At 42.4% G+C, this 20,403-nt stretch overlaps 1 protein-coding gene across 2 annotated transcripts in view; it reads right to left on the reverse strand.

Annotated features, from left to right (window-relative positions):
* The window catches only part of LOC135515777 (muscarinic acetylcholine receptor M2-like), a 91,364-nt gene that overhangs the window by 15,215 nt on the left and 55,746 nt on the right, over positions 1-20,403 (reverse strand). The window contains exon 1 of one of the 2 annotated variants that reach the window (XM_064939506.1): positions 4,591-4,656. The exons of the other annotated variant lie outside the window; for it this stretch is intronic. The gene's annotated coding sequence lies outside the window, so the exon portion shown is untranslated. Of the gene's footprint in view, positions 1-4,590; positions 4,657-20,403 lie in introns of those variants that run through there. 2 annotated transcript variants of the gene reach the window in all.

The following is a 20,403-nucleotide window of genomic DNA, read 5'->3' on the forward strand; positions in this document are numbered from 1 at the left end:
AAAGTGTCCCCTATTCCTCTCACCTGTCTGCACAGCTCTCTGAGAATGCACATATATGTGCTTATTCATATGCTGGCTAGTTTTCTACAGCAGTCTCCAACGCCATCTGTGAAAAATGACAGTGTCATGTACGACCTCTAGCGTCCTGTCAGACCACACCACCAATAGGGCTGTGCTGATTTACAGCACTAGAGTAGGAGCTCTTTACACAGGAACAACTTAGCAAATGCCACAAAATAGACCTTGGACAATGTAATGCAAAGGTTTAACTCATAGGTCATTCCTGAAGATGAAGCATTAGCCAACTAAAGGACTAACTGTTGTGCTCTACGAAGTTTATCTAAAAAATGTAGTCCTTCCTTGCCCAGTTATGCAAATACCACAGTATGACAGTATGAATATGCAAAGTTGTTTTGTCAGATGAAGAGCAAGAGAAATATAATATTGCTATGGAAAACAAAGATACACACAGCCCAAATTCTAATGACAAAAAAAACGAAGTTCTCAAGCAGACGAGTCAATTTCCTCCTGTCAAATTGAGTGTCCCCGCGTGGCTGCCGCCACTTGACAAACACGATCACGCTGCTTACCCAAATGCTACCAATAATGCCTTTCACTACACATTACTGCGTTCATAATTGACCTTCGACTGAAAAACACTGGACATATGTTTCCTGTGTTAGATGAACGGTAATTAGCAGTCTTTGTGTATTGGTGAAGTTCGGTGCATTTTCAGTAATCTTGCGATCATATAAAATCTAAACTAGATACCATGTTTTTGGAGTTTGGACAACCATTGTTTATGCACTGAAAGAATGCAGACCTCCTGTATGAACAGGGATAATTAAGTCAAATTAGACTTTATACACAGCAAGACTTCTGACACGGCAGAAAGTAAGAGTTATTAGCTCCAGTGAAATCTTGTTTTGGAAAGTGTCCCAGGTGTCATTGTTGGCAGACGGATGTGCCATGTTTTCCACTGGGATACAAGGACAGTAGCGGCACCCCTGAAATAGCTCATTATCGACAGGCAGACATATTATGCCAACATCTGGCAGTCAGGTCATCACTCTGCGGAATGCCGTAGGTGACAACTGCCGGGACAGGCACCATGTTTGGGAGGGGGTAATGGCACGGAAAGAATGTGCACAATGGTAACTGTCACTGGTACACCTTGATGGGCTAACACTCTAAAAACAGACACTTCCCATCAGCTTGTCACTATATTTGCAGTATTCTTCCCGGCAGTGCTAATGACGGGCAAATATACAAATATTTGTTTTTGAATCGAAAGATAACTAAATCCTGCTGTGGCAAGGAAGCAAGATGTAGTGCTGGGTTCAGCCTCATTGGAGAAGACCGAGGTATCCGGGAAAACAGAATCACTACAGTGTTGTGCTTGGCTGAGGCTACGGTCATGAAACTTATTACACTTGGTAATGTGACGCTCTACATGGCCACTGTCATCATCTGAGCGTATCTCCCAGGTTATACGCTCCCGTAGAGAATGACAATATATCCTGTTTCCTTTTTTATACTGCTGGGGGACTCTCCTGTCGTCCACAGCCATCCATACTATGCATGGCAATGAGTGGGCCTGCCGCTGGCTCATTGTGGTTTTCACACGGTGCCGCACCGCCTCTCCACTCTCTCGGTGTTTGTGGCTCAGTAGTCGTATCACGTTGCAGAAATAACCCATTGGCCCTGCCCTGCGCTGAGGCCTCCTCTATAAAGCTTGGTTCCATTACGCCCTGTTCTACAGTGAAGGTCCAGAGCCAGCTGTCTCACGGGTACAGGGAGAGGAACAGGTGTCTGGATATTTTACAGATGCTGGGAACAAACTTGGAGCAACATGGAATTAGGGAATTAATGGAAACAATTTGGTCAAGTAATTTGATTATGGAAATTAAGCACACCTGGTGTGAAGGAGCACATCCTCCAATCTGATGAACAAAGTCTTCAGTGATTATGAATAGAGCAATCTACAGTACACTACATATACAAATTTGTACATATACAAATTTGGCTATTTCAGCCACACCCTTTTCTGACAGGTGTATAACATCGAGCACACAGCAATAATCTCCATAGACAAACATTGGCAGTAGAATGGCCTTACTGAAGAGCTCAGTGACTTTCAATGTGGCTCCGTCACCTTTCCAACAAGTCACTTCATCAGATTTCTGCCCAGTTCCAGTGAAGGGAAATCTTAAAGCTACAGCATACATTCTAGATGATTCTGTGCTTCCAACTTTGTGGCAACAGTTTGGGGAAGGTCCTTTCTTGTTTTAACATGACAATGCCCCCGTGCACAAAGCGACATCCATACAGATTTTTTTGGGGAGATTGGTGTGGAAGAACTTAACTGGCCTGCAGAGCCCTGACCTTAACCCCATCGAACAACAGTAGGATGAATTTGAACGCTGACTGCGAGCCAGGCCTAATCGCCCAACAACAGCTATGGGAAAGCCTTGGAAGGTTTTCCCGTAGCAATGTGGAAAGCCATCCCAGAAGAATGGAGGCTGTTATAACAGCAAAGGGGGGGGACCAGCTACATATTAATGGCCATGATTTTGGAATGAGATGTTCGACAAGCAGGTGTCCACATAGTAGTGTATGTAAGGACTTTGGAATGTGATGATTTGGTGAAATGGAAGTGTGAACAAAAACATTATTTATATTGGTTGCTGAATGTTGATAATACTGGTATGATATCGTTAGTATGGTGGTTTTGAGGATCTATAACGACTCTAGTCTCATTCTGTGCATTGCCTTTTCACTGCATTAAGAGAGTTCATCTCGTTCTCTCTCTCTCTGAATGTATTACATTGAGGACATCAATTGACTCTGGGTAATGAGCCCTTATTGCACAAGTGCAGTCAGTTGTTGTACAGTGCAGGGTTCAGTCTCATAATGTGTGGGATGTGGAGGACTCAATGCACTACCCACTTTATGGGAGAGACAAGGGCAAGAGATATGCATTCAGGTCAAGATGAAATGTTTTCTTTAGTAGATTAAGGCCATTTGAAACGCCGCGTCTGAGTGGTTTTACTCTCAGCACCAAAATACCAAAGTCATGACTCGTGGAGTACTTTAGGGTTTATGCCAGTATGAACAGCCAGGACATCACGGTGATTGGATGAGTCAAGTGTTAGTTCAGAATGCACAGTGAATTGCACACCGGATTCAGCATGGTACTCAGGGGACAATCTTTCCTAGAATGTGTTATTAGATGTTAACTTTCTGGTAGGTACTATGATTTAACTGTCATACAGTGCAAGTGGAGTCCTCTCACACACACAGTGCTTTCGGGAAAGTATTCAGAGTCCTTGACTCCGCCCCCCCAAAAAATGACGATACAGCCTTATCGCAAAATGGGTTAAATAAATGTTTTTCTTCATCAATCTACACACAATACCCCATAATGGTAAAGTGAAAACAGGTTTTTAAAAACAGAAATACCTTATTTACATAAGTATTCAGACCCTTTGCTATGAGATTAGAAATGGAGCTCAGGTGCATCCTGTTTCTATTGATCATCCTTGAGATGTTTCTACAACTTGATTGTAGTCCTCCTGTGGTAAATTCAATTGATTGGACATGATTTGGAAAGGCACACACATCTGTCTATATAAGGTCCCACAGTTGATGGTGCATGTCAGAGCAAAAAACAAGCCATGAGGTTGAAGGAATTGTCCATAGAGCTCAGGGACAGGATTGTGTCGAGCTTCACATTTCTGCAGCATTGAAGGTCCCCAAGAACACATCTGGAGGAAACCTGGCACTATCTCTACGGTGAAGCATGGTGGTGTCAACATAATGTTGTGGGGATGTTTTTCAGTGGCAGGGACTGGAAGACTAGTCAAGATTGAGGGAAAGATGAACGGTGCAAAGTACAGAGAAATCCTTGATGAAAACCTGCTTGAGAGCGCTCAGGACCTCAGACTGGGGCGAAGGTTCACCATCCAACAGAACAACGACCCTAAGCCCACAGTCAAGACAATACAACAGTGTCTTCTTCAAGTCTCTGAACATCCTTGAGTGGCCCAGCCAGACCCCGGACTTGAGTCCGATCTAAAATCTCTGGAGAGACCTGAAAATAGCTGTGCAGCGATGCTCCCCATCCAACCTGACAGAGCTTAATAATTCTGCAGAGAAGAATGGGAGAAACTCCCCAAATACAGTTGTGCCAAGCTTGTAGCGTCATACCCAAGAAGACTCAAGGCTGTAATCGCCGCCAAAGGTGCTTCAACAAAGTACTGAGCTAAGTTTCTCAATACTTATGTAAATGTGATATTTCAGTTTTTATGTTTAAAACATTTGCAAAAATGTCTAAAAAAATGTTTTTGTTGGGTATTGTATGTAGATTTATGAGGGAAAAAACAATTTAATACATTTTAGAATAAGGCTGTAACATAACAAAATGTGGGAAAAGTCAAGGGGTCTGAATACTTTCTGAATGCACCGTACATAATCAGTATGGTGGAGTTTATCCTACTTCAATCACAAATGGAATCTTAACCTTATAAACTGAATAGAGTAACAACAATCATTTAAATTCACACCATAGATATAATAAAGCATTAATACCTTCTTCCAAATATAGGCTCCGTCTTTAAAGAGAACACAGGACGCCTGTGTCGTTCTCCACCATGATGTCGCTCTCTCTCCTTCTGTGTGAATCAGCGTGGCTGTCTACTCAATCTTAATTGCCCTGTATAGTGTTCTGCCAGCATCGCCGTCACCACGCTCCTGTCCTCTCCCCGTCCCCTCTCTGTGTCCTGCTTGTGATGTATTGCTCCTGCACTCTCCGTAGATGGAAAGCTCTGCTGCTCATTAAGATGGAGGAAGATAGCGGGAGTGGAAGGAAAGGCAGACGGAAGGAAGGAGATAAAACATGGGCCTGTTGGATTTGTTCCACTTCATTGTCTTTGTATTTTCAGCCTCTTCCTCTACCTTTCTCCTTTGACGCAGAGCTTGACGACAAAGCCAAGCTACATCGTCCTTGAGCAGGTTGTTCCATTCACCTGAATGTTCTTGCTTGCTTTCCTGGCTGCTCCCGTTTGCACAGGTCAGATAGAATAGATGTATAACACATAGGAATAGCTCAAGGGAAAATGTGCTATAGTTAAAGGGAATACCTATAACCATACTACCCTGTTCACATTACTTGGCAGTTTTTCCAACAGGTTCAAGTTGTCTCTGAACCGCACCTTTTGAATTGTAGCTTGACTCATTTTCCTACCGCTAGGTACAATCCAGGACACACACTTGCATCCTGTGTAGCTTCCTCACAGTGGGTTGTGGGAATTGCGGTTGAAGAATCATTAATGTATGAAGGTTCTCTGTGGTCATTGACCTGCAGTAGAATCTGTCTAACACTTGTAAAGAGACAACTTCAACTGTGTCAGATAAGGGAGGAACAAAATGTGCCACATGCCAGACAAGTGGGCGACAACATTTCCTTGCAGTAATCTCCAGCCCAAAGCCCTGTGATGTGTGACTGGAAATGAAACAGGCTGACGGATGCTAATCCACGGAATACAACCTTGATCCAAGCATCAGATTCCCAATGCACAGCAATCACAGACACTAAGGCTTTGAGAGGCGATGTCAGGACAGGTGGGAGCAGAGAGGGTGATCGTGACAGAAATCACTTAGGTAGGTCTTATCTCTGCTTCATCTTACTGTCATTACCTCTCATTCCCCTCCCAATGCAAAAGCCTCAGTATAGATGAATACATGACAGGTTGTATATAACCTGACCAGGCATGCTGCTATTAGCACAGTCAAAAAGAAGATGGAATTCACACGGTACCTCAGAGCCTGGGATTTCTCACATTGTCTGCTCTCCTGACCTTAAACACGCCTGCATAGTGTGTTAATCAGCTTCCATCAGTCCCTCAACATTGTCTGCTCTCCTGACCTTAAACACGCCTGCATAGTGTGTTAATCAGCTTCCATCAGTCCCTCAACATTGTCTGCTCTCCTGACCTTAAACACGCCTGCATAGTGTGTTAATCAGCTTCCATCAGTCCCTCAACATTGTCTGCTGTCCTGACCTTAAACACTCCTGCATTGTGTGTTAATCAGCTTCCATCAGTCCCTCAACATTGTCTGCTCTCCTGACCTTAAACACGCCTGCATAGTGTGTTAATCAGCTTCCATCAGTCCCTCAACATTGTCTGCTCTCCTGACCTTAAACACGCCTGCATAGTGTGTTAATCAGCTTCCATCAGTCCCTCAACATTGTCTGCTCTCCTGACCTTAAACACGCCTGCATAGTGTGTTAATCAGCTTCCATCAGTCCCTCAACATTGTCTGCTCTCCTGACCTTAAACACGCCTGCATAGTGTGTTAATCAGCTTCCATCAGTTACTCAACATTGTCTGCTCTCCTGACCTTAAACACGCCTGCATAGTGTGTTAATCAGCTTCCATCAGTCCCTCAACATTGTCTGCTCTCCTGACCTTAAACACGCCTGCATAGTGTGTTAATCAGCTTCCATCAGTCCCTCAACATTGCTTATTGTTTATTACTTTTGCTGTGTTGGACCCAACATTATGACACTTTAGACAATGGTTACATATTTTCACCAATACCAGGTATTCTTGATCAAGTCCTCTCAAAGATGCTAATGAATGTCCTAATGCTCTACCCATTGACATTGTCAGAACAAGCCTCTTAAAATTGCTAAAAAAACAAAACTCCTCCAATTAGCGCACAGTCTCAAAAGCCCAGCGATATATTTCACAGGCACTGTCATAAATTAATCATGCTGTATATTAAACACTTTTCTCTCAACTCATTTGCATTACAGTGAGGGGCCGTCCCGGCAGGAATAGCTGTCCAAAACGGTTACTGCTTCATTAAATGATGCTCACAGACTTTACTAATAGTACCTGATTTCTTAGACAATGATCACATAGTTTACTTTTCAAACATTAACGGCCACAGGGGAATAAGTTCAACAGAGATGTATGAGCAAATCCTATAATTGAGCCAGGTAAGCAATACGATCAAGGGACTTTCCACTGGGGAAGATCGGCCTCAGTGTTCATACAGTTCTTCAACAGGGACGGACAAACCAATAAGCCGTGAAGACAGAACAAAATCAGCCTCATTAATTAATTAGGAATGTGGACGCAAGAAGATCTTATGATGCAGCGCTTTGGCAATTTGAAGACACAAGGTCTCAGCTGCACAGTTAGCCCCCCTCAGTTCTCTTGCTCTCTCTCTCCTCGCCTGCAGAATTGCATTCCCCAGTGTTCTGATGGACACCACAACTTAGAATCTCCAGAGGCACCAGGCTGCCGGACTTTGGCACATAAATCCCAACTCTCATGCCCCTCGAGACACAGCTAATTGGGTTTGCGGATTGGTAGGAGCAAATACAGTGCGCCCGACACAGCATCTCATCAAAACTCGAGCCCAGAGCCAATCAAAAATCAAGGCCTAGCAGCAAAAGCATTCATTACAGCACTGACTCCGATGAAGGTTATTTTTGTTTGTCAATGTGCTGACTTTGTCAGGGGACCCGGCCTGAAGGAAACTTGCTGTCAAATCTGATTCTGTTAATTGGTGATGTCAGTTCTGAGTTAATGTGGCCTCTGGTCAGAAATGCCTTGAAAAGGGACGTTCTTTGACCTGGATAGTTCTGCACTTCTGACTGCAACCCTGTTTAATCGACACCATTTCTTCAGAATAGAGAAGTACCCTGCTCTGAAAGAGCACATCTAACTTCCAATTTGCACACAGCAGGCAACAGGATTACCACTTGCAAACCCAGTGAGTTATTCAACAGAACCAAAATTAGCTAAACATGACTGATTCTCCTTTTGAACATACTTATTCAGCTCCTAGCTGTTTGCTCTACTTCAGTTGATTCGAACGGACTTTGTCCTGGTTTGCATCTTGCTTTGGGGTGTACTAGCAGCACCTTTCCTGAATGCCCTGACAGTCTTGTGTGTGTACAGCAGGCACGGAATGAAATCTCCATGAGAATTCACACGTGTGATCCTTTCACTACCTACTATGCCAACAGCCTGAGGTTTCACCAGTAGGGTTAGAGGCAGGAAGCTAAGACATACAGGTGACACTTCAGTGAGGAAACACATGTCTTGTCACTATACATCATGTCAACTTGTCCACATTCATTCATGTGTAGATGTATGTGCCAGCTACCGGTAGTTCCATTGTTCTGAGCTTTCCATCCCCAGTCAACATGCTTGACATTTAGCACGTTGACATACAGTATAGAGTATTGGTTTGTGCTAAATATGGTTTTGGAGAGCACGACTTGACCCAATTGATGACGACAAATGCAGAGCATAGATGTTGCTAAGCAGAATACTGAACTTTATTCATGGTTTATTAACAGTTATAAAAAGTGAATTGCCGACTGATTGAAGGTATTCTATTTGTGCATTGATATTTGATACCTTTTAAAAATACGTTTTACATTACTCTGAGCTAATGACTGCTGTGTGAATTTCTAGTCTTGCTTTTTGAGTTTATATGTAGAACAAAACATACACTGCAACAGGAGAAATCGAATGCTTATTAGGGTCCTACTAGGACTTGTATGTCATGTCAAGTGAACTAAGAAAGAGCATAGAGCAGTAATCAGACATTACGTTTTAGGGGGCCTCAGGAAATGCCGGCGTTGAATGTCTCTCATCTACAGAAGTACATTGTGACAAAGCATGTTTCTGCACGACTGGTTTCTCAAATGTATCAGAGCCTGTTGGAAGAGCTTTCTTGCTGCGAGTCTAAACCAACATCAGCAGACTCCTCGGGGGAAATCTGATATCTTTACTAATGGAGATCATTGACCGATTTCATGGTCAAACACATCAATGAAGTTATTCACAGTCACTCTGCCGAAGTCAAGAGGTTCTAAGAGCGTCTGAGGAAGCCGCCTGAAAGACTAGAAAGACAAGAACTAAGGGTTGTTTTCTGATATATTTGGTTAATAGCAATAGTTGCACTTTAAAATCTATAAATTCAGAAAATCTGATCTGAACACAGTGTAATTGCTTCCTCTCATGACAGTGTCGGCATTTATATCAATGCCGTTACATTAGCTGTGAGGTTCTAATGGTGGAACCTTGTCATATTAACATTTAGAGTAGAGGTTTTTCGATGGAGTAGCCTATCTTTCACTGTTAGTCTGTAATGCTTCTGCCAATTTTCCTTTGTAAGAGTTTTGAGAGAAAGTTAGGATGAGCAGAAAAGGGGGGGGGGTTCATTGGCAAACATCCAGTCAAGATAGGGTAAACAACAAACATTACAAACTGATACTGGTCTAAGAAATGAGACAGTGCAAGCGAAAGGCTGGACATGAAGAAAAGTGGTGGATCCACGGGGGGAGAAGAGCTCGATGGAAAGACTTCAGATCAGTCATCTTGTTTTCTGAGATGGGGGCTGTGTAAATGATTTTCCAAGCTGTCTGTGCTATGATGACTTGATCGGCTACAGTACTTGATCGGCAGAGACCTACAAATGATAGACGTTAAGAACTGTTTTATGTGACAATGGCCTCACAAAGGCCAGTAGCCCATTTTGAACATGGTAACTCAAGTGATGAAAAATGAAAGGGGCAGAATTCTCTTTCTCTACAAACTTTTAAGCTTTGAGCACAATTGACCTATTACTCCGGTGGGGGAGATGATAGATTCGGATGAATTCAAATGCATGCAGCCCTTTCTGCAAAGGCCAGATGAGGATCCATCATTCACAGAGAAATGACTGTGATTTTGATCCCCCTCTTTGTCATATGATTCAGATGAGGGTAACTGAAAAATGATAATTGACCAGAATGAAAAAGTCCTTGTCTCTTGAGGTTAAATTCACTTCTGTCTCAGCCCTCGGTGGCAAGGCCAACCTACCAGTGTAACGATAGTAAATCAGTCAAACACAGAGAAAAGTTGACAAGCTGAACTATGAGGAGCCTTGAACTGCAACACTGTGGATTAACAGAAGCCCAATTTATCTGTAGTCTAATGTTTTTCTGTTCGAAAAAACATGATTTTAGTAGTTCTCACATAGTGTGATGGTACATGATCTATTATTGTACAATACATTCGGTAATGTATATAAGTATGTACAGTATAGCAGCACTTCCTTCACACGCAAAAAATATAAAAATTACCCTTTTAAAAATAAGTCAATCTTGTATACCTTATTTTAATAATATGCGCTCTTCCCAGGAACGCTAGTTGTGATGTTCCACTGTTTACTGGGAAAGCTTCAAAGGGAACAAAGCAATGTAATATGTTCCACTGTTTACTGGGAAAGCTTCAAAAGGAACAAAGCAATGTAATATGTTCCACTGTTTACTGGGAAAGCTTCAAAAGGAACAAAGCAATGTAATATGTTCCACTGTTTACTGGGAAAGCTTCAAAAGGAACAAAGCAATGTAATATGTTCCACTGTTTACTGGGAAAGCTTCAAAAGGAACAAAGCAATGTAATATGTTCCACTATTTACTGGGAAAGCTTCAAAAGGAACAAAGCAATGTAATATGTTCCACTGTTTACTGGGAAAGCTTCAAAAGGAACAAAGCAATGTAATATGTTCCACTGTTTACTGGGAAAGCTTCAAAAGGAACAAAGCAATGTAATATGTTCCACTGTTTACTGGGAAAGCTTCAAAAGCAACAAAGCAATGTAATATGTTCCACTGTTTACTGGGAAACTTCAAAAGGAACAAAGCAATGCAGTACATGTATTGGGCAATTCAAAGGCACTTTGTAAGTATTTCGAACTGCTCGCCTACTCACTGTACTTCTTGGAGGACAATTTTGCGCTTTTGTGCTTGTAATATATCCCAGCTAATAGTTCTCTCTTTCTTAGACCATCAATGGAGTAAAGAAAATGTTCCAACTCTGCCATTTGCCTGAAAGAATTCTGCAACCTTGATTTCCAAGTAAGTAACCTTTTCACTTCTATCAAGTTGAAATGTCATCCTAACAGAAGCAGCTGTGTTTGCTAGTATACCTAAAGATAGCTCTGCAATGCTGCTATAGGGCACCACCATTCACCGGGTCAGATTAGTTTGAAAAGGGAAGGAGCAAAAAAGACTGGAACCATGCGCAGGTAAATGAGTTGAACATTGTAGTGTAGGTGATTTGATATGGTATAGCTGTGCTGGGAAGCCCTAGTGCTGGGAAGGCAAAGTGTTCCCATTTTCAACCATTTTATGTGTCTGAAGGTACAACTCTGCATACCCAGCAGACTCCGAGAGCAAATCAAGTGCACCTATAGGCCTACCGTTGGCCAACCAGATAGCTCAGATCAACGTGTCTGTACAGTTTCCTCATGCCATAGACTGTAAAAAGAAGCCTGGAAGCCAGCAAAGTTGATAATGTGAGACTTCAAAACCTTTAAAACCACGACTAGTGAGAAACTCAACTAATACAGCGAAGAGTGGCTGTTTTTATGAGCAAGTTCATGTTTAAGTTGTTATTCAACACTGTCAACACTTCGTTCAGCACTTTTATGAGCCATAAAATGTGCATTCTCCTTACTTTCACTCACTCTACAACCAGCATTGCAGCTGTAATGAATGAGTAGCAAAGTGTTTCGACAAGCTCGCATTGTTGTTATTAACGCCTTGTCTTTTTTAATATCGAGGAATATTTCACGTTCTCTGGTCATAGGAGTAACAACATGAATTGGTGCACGAGGCAGAAGTAATGCCGTGCGACTTAAGTTTCGTCATCAGCTGGAAGACTGTGTCCCCTTTTCTTAACGGAGGGCGGGTGAGGGGGGTAAGTCTGGTGAGAGGTCAACCTCACCGCTCCTCCCTCCATCCCCCAGTCTGACCATCAGATGCAGGCCATCAGTCCAGTAAAAGAAGCACATTATTATACTCACTTAGCTGTGCCTCACAAGTAATACAACACATCATCTATTACCAGTGTGATCATGTTCCTACAGTTTTGAAATAGTTTCAAAATGGTCTGAGAAGAACAGCATTGGCAGGGCAAGTCAAGCTTAGTCAATATGCAGTGATAATGTATTGGGCCTATAGCCTGCTGTACAAACCTCATTGCTACAGAACTGTTTTTAATTGGTTAATGTTGCATAGGCTTGCATTTGGACTCAGAAAGTGATCTTGACTCAGAAAAGGTTGGTGACACATCTCTAAACCCAACAATGCAGAAATCAGTAACAATGTAATTCTAAAAATAAGAAGATAGAACAAAAACACACAAGATATAAAAATAAGAAGAACACACTGAAGTAAGTAAGCCTACTATACACAGGGTCATTTCCAGCACCATTTTAACAATGTGCAGGGATACTCTAGGCTCTGCGTGTTCATCGTTTAAGCTAAAGGTCACACATTACACTAGGGATGGCTCTTGCTGAGAACCTCAATGGGCCAAAGGTGAAACACACTGTGCTCTATTCTGGGCAATAATGACATGCACTGCTTCCTGTTTACCTAAATGCTAAACTAAGGCATCTGTTGAAATCCTTAAACTTTTAGATTCACCAGTTTCAACCACAGCACTCCAGGTTTTCCTGCTCATCCCACCACAACAACCGGTGCTTGAGAATTAAATGTTTCCTCAATAAAAAAGAGCGGATTAACCAAGTATATTTTTTTTATTTGAGGTGAATAATGGATATTTATCATTCTTTAAAATGCTCCCTAGGTTGTGTTGGTTTGCCTTAGTGCTTATTTGTTTATTCTCTCATCATGTCTCAGCGTGATTTCTCCTTTTCCCCCGTTGAGCTGTGCCAAATGAGGTGTAGCTTCTCTCCTGGAGGCTGCCACCAGATACTTCCTGGAAGTTTGGGTTTTACTCAATATGATCAACTCGCAGAGGAAAAGATGGATTTCTGTTTCTTTATGCGTTGGCGGTTGCAGCATTTTAGGAGTCAGGCCTCAAACTACTCTCTTGTAATGTGTTCTACTCAATGTGAAGCTTTGAGGTAATTGTTGCATCTACCTTCTTGCCCTTTGTGCTGTTGTTTGTGCTCAATGATGTTGTACCATGTTTTGTGCTGCTACCATGTTGTGCTGCTGCCATGTTGTGTTGCTACCATGCTGTGTTGTTGTCTTGTGTTTTTTTTTATATCCCCCATCCCCGCAGGAGGCCTTTTACCTCTTGGTAGGCCGTCATTGTAAATAAGAATTTGTTCTTAACTGACTTTCCTAGTTAAAATAAGTTAATAAATAAATAAATAATAAACCCAGATAAAAACTTTTTTTCCCCTCTCCCTCTCTCAGCCGTCCTGTCTCCCCAGTTAGCTATCTGTACTTCCTCATAATCTGATTAGGAAATCCCATTTGAGGTCTGATTAATCAGCCTAATAAGGGCTCTCTCTCTCTCTCTCTGAGCCTTCGTCCCCGTTAGCAGATTAGCATCAGGCTGTAGCTGTCTGATTGGTCCTAGTGCAGAGTCTGACTGTGTTGAATCTGTTCAGCACCGATGTGATGAGGAAGGCTGAGCAGCCAACTCTTAGGTGGTCCTATTGATCTGATCATTTCCAAATGAAGACGGCTAACCGGAGAAAGCCGACAAAGCGCAGTTTAAAGGTGGAGTTTCGTTTTGGCTGCTGTTGATTAACATGTTCCCCTCTTATCTCAGGATGAAAGCGATTGCTGTATTGGCTTGACAGCGAACAGTCATTGCGGGGGGGGGTGTTTTGGCTGCGAAGGGAGGTGAGTTTAGGCTCATCAGGTGTTTATGACAGAGGGATGAGAAACATTCAGTAGTAGATTGGTTACAGGAGCCAGCCAATACAAATGCTTATCAAGTGTCAGGAATCAGGGCGAGTGCAGTCTCTCAGATCTGGCATAATGTTAGTGTTACAAATGGATAATATCATGGCCTAACACACTGGGCGCACCTTGGCTGGGACCGAATGCAGGACATTTAGAAGGGCAGTGTCGGAGGAAGAAATATTGTTTGTTTGGGTGAGGTAGGGAAATGAGATTATTCCATCTGGCTGTGACCCGGTGTTATGAGTATTATCATATATATTATTATACTCAGTTATGCATTTATTCTGGCAGTGATGGAGCGGAGTGTGGTTTTAATCTGCCAGCGTCCCGCTGTCACACTTTCATGCTGTGGTGGGTTTGATAAACTGGGGCTAAGCGCTCTGAGTAGGAAAAAGGGGGACAGGGAGTTTGCCACTACCAGGCAACCGTCCAGCTGGACAGTTCCCTTCCCCAAGTTTGATATTGGTACACTGCTTCCTTATCATATGTGACTGGGTTGGAAAGGGGAAAAGAATGGACATCAAGCATGTATACAAGTTTTACATGAAACTATGATTGTTTTTGTTTTCGCTGACTCCTCAAGGGGGTGTTGCATTTTTTTTACAACCATCCCTCTTGTGCAACCGTTGTGTTATCTAAAAGGAAAAGGTCAAACGTAATACCCACGTTTTCAATGTGTATGTTTTACATTTAGATTGAAGTATTGTCTTGGGTCACAGGCCCAAATCTGCAGTGCACAGGAAACGAAATGTGAAATCTCTCGCTCTCTCTGAGTAGCAGGGTTAGTGTGCAGCCCTTTCTATTCTGAGACAGAGTCATGAAAGAATCATTATCAGTGACCCCTGAAGTAATAAAAGCACTGGCTTTGTGCATGAGGAGGGGAGGCTGCAGCGAACAGGCAAAGAGGCCAGGCTTCAGTGATGGGTCACTGCACGCTCTTAGCACAGTGCTTTTCAAATCTTTTTTTCCCCTCCCGCTGCCTTCACACAGGGACAGTTTTCTCTCACCGCAATTTCTGGAGTAATTACAAAAAGTTTCAAAGTGAAAATCTGTCAAGTTACAACAAGTGTTGAGAAGAGCAGGTTGCGGGGTAATTTATATTTATTTTTCAGTGGGTTTGTAACTTGTTTATTTCTTGTTGGGGAAGAACTATTTAGGTTGGGTGATGATTTTTTTCAAAGCTTTAGAAATGCCTATTGATGGATGGCATAGGCCCTAGGGTTATATTTTAGAAATACTTTAGAAGTATTTATCTCTCAGCCTAATAATCCAAGCAATCAGAAAATGGTGACGTGTGTATGCGGGTGTGAGTGTTCGTGTGTAACAATGAGGTGCATGGTGGTGGTTTCCATGAATGATGACATCTGGAATCCGTGTGGACATATGATAGTGTATGGCTCCTGGTACTGGCCTGCCCCGTACCAGTTTAACATTGATACCAGAGATTGTCAGAGGTTGTCTAACCATGTTCTCTGTTAGCGTAGCGGGATGGAAGTGCTGTATGTATAGGTCACACATGAATCTAGATGCATTCAGCAGTTCTCTTGCTGTACATATGAGAGAGTGATTTTCCAAACGTTTTATTTTTTATTAATGTACGAATGAAAGCTGGTGACCAGATATACGCTGGAGGCGCTCCTCTTTTGCATATAAGACAGCTGTAATTGTAACGATGACACTGCCAGGGAGCAAGTGGTGAGTTTATTATTATTAATAATGATGATGATGATGATGATGATGATGATGATGAACATAGAGCGATACAAAACAAGCGCCACGTCTGGACATAAACACAGAATTAAAACTGCCTGAATAGTGATGCTAGGGAGTACCAGATAAAGGGGGACTAATCAGGGTAGTGATGGAGCCCAGGTGTGTGCCTCATGATGAGGTGCAGGTGTGCATAATGAGGGTTGTCAGGTTTGTGTAATGATGCTTGCCAGGTGTATGTAATGATGGGTTGCCAGGACCGGGGGTTAGTAAACCGGCTACATCGAGTGCCGGAGCGAGGCAGCGGGAGTATACATTAGATTCATGAGCACTTAATGTTCCCGGCGCTGACCAAAGCGCGTTCCACTTCTACCTACCTGTCAAAAACACATTTAAAATGGGGAAATACCGAAGAACAAGTGCCTTTTTCCTTTGGCACCTATTTGGTCACAGAGAGAAGTCATCAACAACATCACATTCCACACTGCAATGTGTTAATTATCTGATGGATTACGATGTTATGATTCGGTCTGTGCCTACAGCCCTCTGTTGGGCAGCCAGTGAGCTCAGAGAACGATTCATCAGACCATCAAGCATGTCTTTTGAATGACACTCAGAGCAGATAGCTATGCCAAAGCTACAAAGAAGGAGATTTCAAGGCCTGCGTGTCTATTCAGACAGCCTTATTGGATGACATCAGGGAGTATTGTTCTTGAACTGCCGTAGACGTGGATAGATAAAAATACATACTGTCCCTCTTGTTGGCGTTGTGTCAGAACACTAACACAGTTTATTAGCCTGAATGTGACTAGGTGTTGTGATGCTAATGGCGTTGAGAAATGCAGCAACATTTGGCCACTGATATTGAATCCCTAAATGGCTCGATGTGCCTCGCCCGTCGTCATTTCAATATAGCCTATAATATCTTCTGATAAACTCAAATCTTATATGGTTTCACAGCCGTCAACCATTTCAGTGAAATCAAATGTGCCAAGACAAAGACGAAGTACTCCGCAATATAGTGCAAAAAAATCCAGACGACAAATTTTCATATGCCTTGAGCTAGGTCTATATATTATATTCATAATTGCACTTCTCTTAATGGATTGACCAGACAGTGGGGTTCTCTCTCATCAGACCCGCTGATTGGCTGAGATGAATGGGGGGCCCAGTGTAATGGCTAGTGAGAGGATAGCGATTTTCCATTATGCCTAAGTCAAAGAGAGGGCATCTGAGAAATGACCACACATGTGAAACATTGATCACATCCAATTAAGTTAGCCTCTCCACTCCCCCATGATAGACTGCCTGCCTGCCTGCCCTGCATGGACAGAGACCTCGGAAGCTACCCAGCTCATCTTAATCTCATCAAGACTACGCCTCTCTTTCCCTCTACCTCAACGTCACTCATCTGTCCACACATTCATTCATTTAGTCATTCTGTCAATTTGTTATTTATGACAGGTTTGTTTATTCATTAAATACACAGAAAGATGATCAACCCCTGAAGTCTCCCTGGAGGCACCAAAACTATAAAGATCCATCCTTCTACAATATTCCATTACAAAATCCAGTGCCAGTGGAAGGAACCACTATTCCATCACACTGCACAGTACAGGGAAAGTAAGATGGCCAATGCAGGATAATAAACACCTGTCAGCTAAAGGTTAACCAGCTCCAATATAACAACAGAACCAGACAATTAGAGAGGGGGAATAGAGTAATCTCTGGCCCTCTTCCACCCTCTAAGCGTTGGGGAAAAGTTCCTTGACAATGTCCATCCTGTTGCATCCATTCAGAAGTAGGGATTACTTAATGCGATTACCAGGGCCGTCAAATCAGCCGTGGTGAACAGAGCCACGTAATTACAGCCGCGAGACGAGGAAGGTGTTTGACAGAGATTAGGAAAGGTGAACTGCAGTGTCCGATAGGGACACAATACTTTTATACGAAACACTTTCACTAAAGGTTCAGGAAGAGTGCGTTTATAGAAACAAAGAGATTCTCGACAGGTAGACGTTTTTTCTCCTTATGAAGGTCAAATTGTGTCCTATGCTGCTCTGGAATGTTTAAGTACCTTTGATCGTCTACATTCTTCAACATAATGCTGAAATGATTGATGATGGTAATCATAGTAGGCTATAGCTGGTTCGACCCAGATCTGACATGACCAGATTAGTTTACCTGAAGGGAAGTATGACAGAAGGTTTGCATCATCAATGAGTTCGGCCTTGACAAACCACGACAGTTAGTCAACCACCCCATTCACCCTGTTACTCCCTGGCTAGATGTCTTTCATATGAGGAATGGTATTCATTCTCTCCCGTCATGTGGGCATTGACATTTCATTTGCTAGCGAAGGCCCTCCTGTGGATACGGTTACATGTCTTGAGTGTAATTTCTGAAGACGAACTCTGGGAGATTGAGACCTTCTTAATGATACACGGATGAACATTTGATTTGTAATTACGCAGATGAACTTGCTCGGCGATATGAGCGCTATCATGTTGCTTCTCCACTAAATGGATTGGATGGGAGAAGTAATTCGGTGCTTGCCTGTCTCTGAGATTGTTTAACCATTTTAACTACATGTCTAAGCAATCTATCATAAGGCCAGCAGCTAAACCGCCCTGCACCCTCCTTAAAGTATTGAGCAGGATATCAATTCTCTATTGCTTTTCTAAATAAGCCCTGATGACCGCCTGTTAAGGTGTAATGTGTTGACAGTAAGATGGAGAGGTCACGACCCTTTAAGGTGCCATTAGAGTTACACTATAGGGACTCTATGTGGCGCGTGTGTATGTTTAGTATGTACATGGCTGGTAGATGTAGACAAACATTCAACACCTTGTCATTTAGTTTGGTCTTTCCTCCCTTTAGCACATCATTCAGAGCACGTAATTACTTTCCCAGTTAGACATTTTTCTTCAAGTGTGCCTTTAGGCTGTATGTTGAGTCAAGCGGTTGGCAGCTCATTTGAATTGGGAGACATCGCTTGCAATTTGTGTGAAGTAGCATTGCTTCAGTTACTTCACTTTGCAATAAAGGAGGTTAATGTCCGGGCAGCTATAGTAGTTGTTTTCTTTGGTTTGGGACAGAGGAGGCTGTGAATGGCTTAGTAGTCTTGAGTTGGAAATTGTGTGTTTGGGGCATTCGATTCTTGTTGCTTACATTGGAAGTTATAAGAATAACAGAGAAAAAGGTCATGTTTTAGTGTTAAATTGTAAGGGTTCTCGTCCTCCTCTTCTGAGGAGGAGTAGCGAGAAGGATTGGAGGACCAATGCGCAGCGTGGTAGGTGTCCATAATGTTTTTTAATAAAGACAATAGAACACTCGAACAAAACAACAAACGATAACGTGAATATACAAAACTGAAAACAGTACCGTGTGGACCAAACACTCACACGGAAGAGAAACACCCACAACCCAAAAGTGAAACCCAGGCTACCTAAGTATGATTTCAATCAGGGACAACAATTGACAGCTGCCTCTGATTGAGAACCATACTAGGCCGAACTCAAAAACCAACATAGAAAAACAAACAGACTGCCCACCCAACTCACGCCCTGACCATACTAAAACAAAGATATAATAACAGAACTAAGGTCAGAACGTGACATAAATTAAGCATCAACTTATCAGTTGAGGTTGAAATAACATTTTGTTTGTATCCTATTGGCCTAATCTGTTTTGTTGTAAAGGACAGTAGATTTGAACTGTCTCAAACCCATCCCAGGGGGACTAACAGTCACCACACCAATGTGCTTGTATAAAGGGCCACATTGTTCTCACATATTATATTTGGGGACATTTGAGTTAATTAAACATTTATGTCTGCATATGACACCACAGCAAAAGTGGCTCACAATGCAGGTCGGGGCTCTCAGAAGAGTATGCCACCATGTCATCTGGTACTATAAGGTCATAAGGTGAATTCACCAATTTTTAAGTCACTCTGGATAAGAGCGTCTGCCAAATGACTTAAATGTAAATGTAAATATCATCTGGTACTATGTCATCTGGTACTATGTCATCTGGTACTATATCATCTGGTACTATGTCATCTGGTACTATGTCATCTGGTACTATATCATCTGGTACTATATCATCTGGTACTATATCATCTGGTAATATATCATCTGGTACTATATCATCTGGTACTATATCATCTGGTACTATATCATCTGGTAATATATCATCTGGTACTATGTCGTCTGGTACTATGTCATCTGGTACTATCATCTGTTTTACCTGCAAGAAATTCATTATGTATCTATCTCTATGTGACTGTAGCCTACATTTTACCCTCATCCAACCGCTGCCAATCATAATTTCTGGGGGGTGAGAAGGAAGTCAGCCAATGAGAGTATAAGGGAGTAACAGGAAATCGTGTCCAAAGTGACACCCACAAGGTCTCTGATTTACAAAAAAGGAAGAGGAACCCCGTCTTTTTATACCACACCTATACCAAGGAGAGATATGAGGCTTATCGCCGAAGCAGTCGGCCATCCATCAGTGATTTCTCTCAGTTTATCAGGCTTCCCAAGTTGAAACATACACGATAATGTCAGTTTATCAGGCTGCCCAAGTCGAAACATACACGATAATGTCAGTTTATCAGGCTGCCCAAGTCGAAACATACACGATAATGTCAGTTTATCAGGCTGTCCAAGTCGAAACATACACAAGGATGTCAGTTTATCAGACTGCGCAAGTCGAAACATACACAAGGATGTCAGTTTATCAGGCTGCCCAAGTCGAAACATTCACGATAATGTCAGTTTATCAGGCTGTCCAAGTCGAAACATACACAAGGATGTCAGTTTATCAGACTGCCCAAGTCGAAACATACACAAGGATGTCAGTTTATCAGGCTGCCCAAGTCGAAACATTCACGATAATGTCAGTTTATCAGGCTGTCCAAGTCGAAACATACACAAGGATGTCAGT

Source organism: Oncorhynchus masou, chromosome 27, assembly GCF_036934945.1.
Source record: "Oncorhynchus masou masou isolate Uvic2021 chromosome 27, UVic_Omas_1.1, whole genome shotgun sequence".
Lineage (NCBI taxonomy): Eukaryota > Metazoa > Chordata > Actinopteri > Salmoniformes > Salmonidae > Oncorhynchus > Oncorhynchus masou.